We start from the raw sequence: 5,769 nt of genomic DNA, 5'->3' as shown, positions 1-5,769 counted from the left end.
ACACTGTCTGGTCTGATAGCTAATTAATCTGCAGCAAAAACTGTGTCATACTTCAGTTGGCCTGGGCTGGTTCTAGGGTCACTCCACAGGGTCCTACGTGTGTGTGCCTTCCAAACTGAAGAGCCCTTTGCTCTCAGAAGCACCTTCACCTTTTACCTGCTGAGCTCAGTGTGCTCAGCTGCTCTAGTTTTAGTTTCCCAGGACTTCAGAATTGACCTGAGCTTTCCTATGGAGACTTGCAAATTTTTAAATCAATCTTTTGAAAGCATGGGGTGTGGACCTGAGCATAGCCTGTCCTTTTGCCTCAGCAGGGCTGGCTGCACAGCCTGCAGGGTGCTTGTGCCAGTGCTCATCAGGCCAAGCTGCTGGGCAGTCCCTGCTCCTCAGCATTGGGAGATCTCTGGATCATCCCTGGCATACCTGGCATAATGCAAAACGGGGATCCTTGGGGTCTCTTCACCTTCCAATGCTGACAGCCCTTCTAGAAGCTGGCCTACAATCAGAGTGCACCTGCCTGGAAAACCTGGAGTCCCCAGTACACATCCCACAGGCAGTGGGATGCAGCCTTACGCTCAACCTCACAGGGCACTGGGACCCCTCACATTCACAAACTACCACCCAAAAATTGCAAGCAAAGGCAATGCAAGCAGAGTCTCATTAGTAATGGTGTTATCACAGCACCCACAGGTGTCTTCAACACACCTGGTCACCCTTACTCCTGTCCTTAAAGCCAATGTCCTTGGAAGGGGAAGCCATTTCAGGAGTACCAGCCCACTTCTTGTAAAGAGCCCTGAGCTGAGAAATGTGGGTGGAGGGACATGGAGGACATCTCAGGCACCCAGAAGTTCAACAACCAAATGAGCAAAGTGAGCAGATTAACTAAGTGCATCTGCTTGGCACAGAGCCATGGTGACTTGTTCCTGATGGAGACAGGAATGCAGCACACCCATCCTGAGGGTCACGCAGCAGCAGCCAGTGCTTATTGATATGCCCCCTTATACAGGGGCTTTGAATTTCCTGCTCTTACAAAGATCTTAACTCTGCCCAGCTCACTGGCCAGTGGTATGGGTGCATTCCCAGTTCCAAGGGATTGGCTGGGATCCCCCTGTTGGAGCTGGAATCCAGCCTGTCCCTAACACACCCGGGACTTGTTTACTTCAATTCCCTGACAAACTCAGCCCGTCGAGTTGGTGTCTGTTATGCCAAATTATTTGTGCAGCTATAGACCAGCTATGGTTGTCACAGACTATTACCAATTGCTTTTAGTGAGGCTATGAATGAGGCCTAGGACAGGAGCCAAGTACATGAGCCAGCAATGGGTTTGATTATCCTGACTCAAATGCTGAGTTGATGTCTGACACTCCTGGGCAGCTGGGTTATCCTGATCCTGAGGTCCAGCTCTGCCTCCTGAACAGAGATTGCAGATTTCTCCCACCTACAGGAGACTGCGTCAGGCAACTTTGCTGTGCAATTCTTCCAACAAGAACTGTTGTGTCCTTGTCTTTGTTCTCCATCTGTCCTCACTCTTCAGCCAGGACATCATCAAACACTGTCAGGGTGGAGCCACCTTAACATATTTGAGCAGGTCACTTGAGTCACCTGAGAGTATCACCTGCAGCCCCAGAGCTCTTTGATAAGCACCTCCTAGTTCTCGCTGCTGTCAGTGCATGAGGGCTGGAGGAACCTGCTCCTGGGGAAACACAATCCATATTGGATCGTCCGTTCCAGTGTGGTTTGCACAGGGCCTTGCTGTCCCAGCTGAAGTGGTGCTGAGCATTGCAGCTGCTCCTGGGGCTGGCAGGTCCTGTGTGAGGAGTGAGAATGTGCCTGAGGGAGGCTTTGTCTCTCCTAAACCCCTTCAACCAGGCATGTATTGCTGGGGGGTGTAGCCTTGGATCAGCCACTTTCAAACTCAGCTCTCTGTCCTGAGATCTGGGGGTGGTGGTGGTGGAAATGCCACATTGAAGGAAACCTGGAAGGTTCTACAGACACTCCTTCATGTGACTGTTTCACAGTGATGGTACAGAGAGAGTCAGGGAAGCTGTAGAACAAGGCGGTCCTTGCCTCTCTGGTTTCTCAGATCTGGGATTTCGGCTTTGTTCTATCAGGCCTTCTGGCTTTTTCCTTTCCTGGTGACCTTGAGCAAAGGTCAGAAGCTTTTGATTAGGGGTGTGGGAACCCAGGGCAAGGGGAATATCCCCCTGTCTGCCCTGGGGTGCTCTAGGGGAGTACTTTGTTAAAGCAGAACTTGGAGCTCTCTCCAAGCTCTGCTCAGGCAATGAGATAGTTTACATAAGGGCAGAAGAGAAGAGCAGACATAAAGCACCATTTGCTGTCATTGCTGCCTGGAATTGTGCTGTCAGCAGCACAGCCCCCTCCCCATGTGCTGTGTGTGACATCAGGGCTGGGATGGCAGCTGCCACTCCAGCGCTGGAACTCTCCAAGCACAGCTGAGAGAGCTTCTCCTGTCCAGGTAAGTGGTGGCTGTGAGGGTGAGGATGGTACCTCCCCCCTTGACATCAGGGGACAAGGAGATCTTTGACTAAGGAGCTGCAATTATCTCTAATCCAGGTCACCCTGGGCCATCACAGCAGCCAATGCAGTGAAATACAAGGTACATGGCTGAGGGTGAGGGCTGAGAGGTGATGGGAGAGGCTGTAAGCCACCACCCAAGTGTAGAAAGGGCTGAGTAACCACATCAGGTTGAATCCCAACTCTATTCAGGCTCTCCTTTACCAAAACCAGGGAGCAGAGTATGGGTATAATCCCTAAAAACACACACACACTTTCTACACCAGGGACTGTGGCAGGGCACAGGGTGGAGGTGGGGTGTCCTCTCTCTGGCATCTTCCACCAGGGCATAACTGAGGATGAGAGATGTCAGATTGAACTTATCTCACTTAATATTAGAGTCTTCCTCTTAATGTCTGCAAATGAGCTGGCTCTGGCAGGGCGTGTTTCACTTGATATTGAAAGTCTCTTTTAGAATGAGAAACACATTTCTTTCTCTCTACCCACTACAAAGGAAGGCTGTGGCTCAGTTCTACATGCTTACTCAGTAGATGAATTCATCAAGTCTGAGAAAAAAAAAGGATAGATAAACTGTTTGCATAGCTGAGGAATTATAAAAGCTTGCTTACAGCAAATGAACAGCTTTGATTCACTGCAGGACATTGCTGAGACCTGGGACAAGGACAAGGATGTTCTCTGACAGGATTTCAAGTCCCATCCACTTTGTATCCATCTGCTACTACGCCATCTCCAATGCCAATGATTAACACAGCAGAATGATTTTCAGTACTTTCAAAGAACAGAACATATTTTAAGAAAAAAACAACCATAACTGCATCTTCAGAGTTTCCTTTGGTACCTGGACAAAAATATCACTATCTGGAGATCTCCTCTCAGGGAGGAGCCCCGTTAAAGTTGCTGAGCCCTCCTCTGGAGGGGCAATGGGGTTGGGATGACAGGAAATCTCAGTTCCAGCCCAGCAGTGTCAGTGCAACTGCTTGAATTCAGGCTTGGTGAGGAAGTTCTGTGAGGCTTCAGGGAAATCCCAAAGGGTTTGAACACAGTGTAATGGGACACATGTTGTCAGGAAAGAGGAGGATGTGTCTATCATGTTAAGCTCAATTTTGCATGGTACAAGTCCAAGGATGACCTTGGGGCTGTGCCAAGTTTAGCTGACCATAAAGTGGGTTGAAAAAGTAGGCTGTAAGTAAAGCACAGCAAAGAAGAAAGAGCAGAGTGGAAGTAGTAGAAAGATTCTCTAAATATGGAAACTTGTATTGGCTTGACACTGGCCAAATGCCAGGCACCATGAAAGCTGTTTGCTCACCCTCTCCTACAGTTGGGTGGAGGAGAGGAAAAAAAATTAACAAAGGGCCCATGAGTTGAGATAAGGACTGGGAGAAAACACTGGGAGAAAATATGTTCAAATTTAAAGGCATAAAGTAAATGTATTATTAACAGAGTCAGAGGAGAATAATGAGAAGTAAAAGAAGCCTTTAAAATGCCTTTTCCCTCCCCCAGCCCCTCCCTCTTTCCCACGGACAGTGCAGGGAGACAAGGCATGGGGGTTTTGGTCAGTTCATCACTCGAGATCTTCTTCTGTCCACTCAGGGAGAGGAGTCTTTCCTCTGCTATGCCGTGGGGTCCCTCCCACAGGAGACGGTTCTCTGTGAGCTTCTCCAGCGTGGCTCTAATCTCACAGCAGCAGTCTTGCCAAAATTGCTGCAAAGTGAGTCCCTCCCACTGGCAAACAGTCTTCCCAAAACGGCTGTGGGTCACTCGTCCAAGGGGTACAGTCCTCTAAGGATGGGCTGCTGTAGTTTGGAAGCAAGGGCTCTCTCTGTTATCTCTGGAAGCAGGGGCCCTCTCTCTCCATTTGGGTCTCCCACTGGATCTCTTTCTCCAGCACCCACCCACTCCGGCGTGAACACTTCTCTCACAGGTTGTGAGTGGATTTCTGCCTCCCCCATGGACTTCATGGGCTGTAGGGGACAGCCTACTTCACCACAGTCCTCACCACGGCCTGCAGAGGAATCTTGGCTCCGGCGCTTTGGAGCACTTCCTCCCCCTTTTTCCACTGACCTTGGCGCTGCCATGTTGTATTCCCTCACATGTCCTTGCTTCCTCCTCTTCTCTGACTAGAAAAAACCTGCTGCCCGTAGGTATCATTGCCAACAAGCTCTACTAATTCAAAGATTCTTGCAGGATCCCACAGCTCTGCGAGGTCGATGCTGTCTGGGCTCCACCTCGGGGAATTGCTCGCCACGTTCCCGCTGCCAGCCTGGCGGCCCCACTGCCATCGCCTGGGCAGGGGCAGCCCCGCGGCTCTGGCGCTGTTCAACGCCTCTGCTCGTGCAGGGCGCTGGGAAGGAGAAGCCGCCGCTGCCCCTGCCCTGCTGCCCGCAGCACGGCTGGCCAGGGGCGGCCAGGCAGGCGAGGCTCGCCATGGGCTGTGCTGAGATGGCCCCAGCAGTGGTGCTATGCCACCCCTGGAAAAAAACTGCATGTCCACTGTTTTAATTTTCTTCTTGACTCTGTTATCACAGAGGCATTGGGCCAGCAGCACGTCCATCTTCAGAGCCATCAGAGGTTGGCTCTGTCGGACATGGTGGAAGATTCCAGCAGCTTCTCACAGAAGCCACTTCTGTGGCCCTCCCCCACTGACAAAAAACCAGGCTGTGCCAAATCAACACAAAACCAAAACTGACCAGACTGGAGCTGTCAGCTGAGACTCATGGGCTTAATAAATGCAGCTGAGAATGACACCTTGGAACAATGAAATTAGAAAACTATTGCTGGAGGATTGTGGAGTGGCGATATGAAGTGTTTGCACAAGTATGGGAAGAGAACAATGCTGGGAGGGAAATGGATTCTTGATGCACTGCGGGTCAGACAGAGATACCAATGGCTTCAGCTAGCTGAGGCAGCTGCTGTTCTTGCAACTTTTCCTGTAAAGGGAAAATGGAATAAGCTCAGAGAACATAGAAAGTACAGCAACTTTACAAAGCAGTTTGTTGAAAATGCAGGTTTGGAGGTTCTGGAGAAGTGCACAGAGGAAATGTCGAAGTGAACAGGTTTGGGATAAGGTAAAGGAAATAACTGATGGACTTTCAGGCTGCAGAGGGTGTGAAGTGTGTATGTGTGGGTGTTTTTGACATTTAAGCTAAAATGAATCTTTATTATCCTAGATCAGAGCTCAGGAACATGGCATGAAATAACTTGCAGGACTGTAGAGTGAAAAGGATGGGGCAGGTTCTA

General features: G+C 50.1%; 1 long non-coding RNA gene across 1 annotated transcript; it reads left to right on the top strand.

Moving 5' to 3' along the window:
- Positions 1-2,492: 2,492 nt before the first annotated feature.
- On the top strand, positions 2,493-3,348 carry LOC128816372 (uncharacterized). Its single transcript, XR_008439869.1, has 2 exons — positions 2,493-2,614; positions 3,170-3,348. It is a non-coding gene; the product is annotated as an uncharacterized LOC128816372 (long non-coding RNA).
- Positions 3,349-5,769: the final 2,421 nt, after the last annotated feature.

Source organism: Vidua macroura, chromosome 18 (assembly GCF_024509145.1).
Source record: "Vidua macroura isolate BioBank_ID:100142 chromosome 18, ASM2450914v1, whole genome shotgun sequence".
NCBI lineage: Eukaryota > Metazoa > Chordata > Aves > Passeriformes > Viduidae > Vidua > Vidua macroura.
This window is presented reverse-complemented; position numbering and strand designations above follow the sequence as displayed.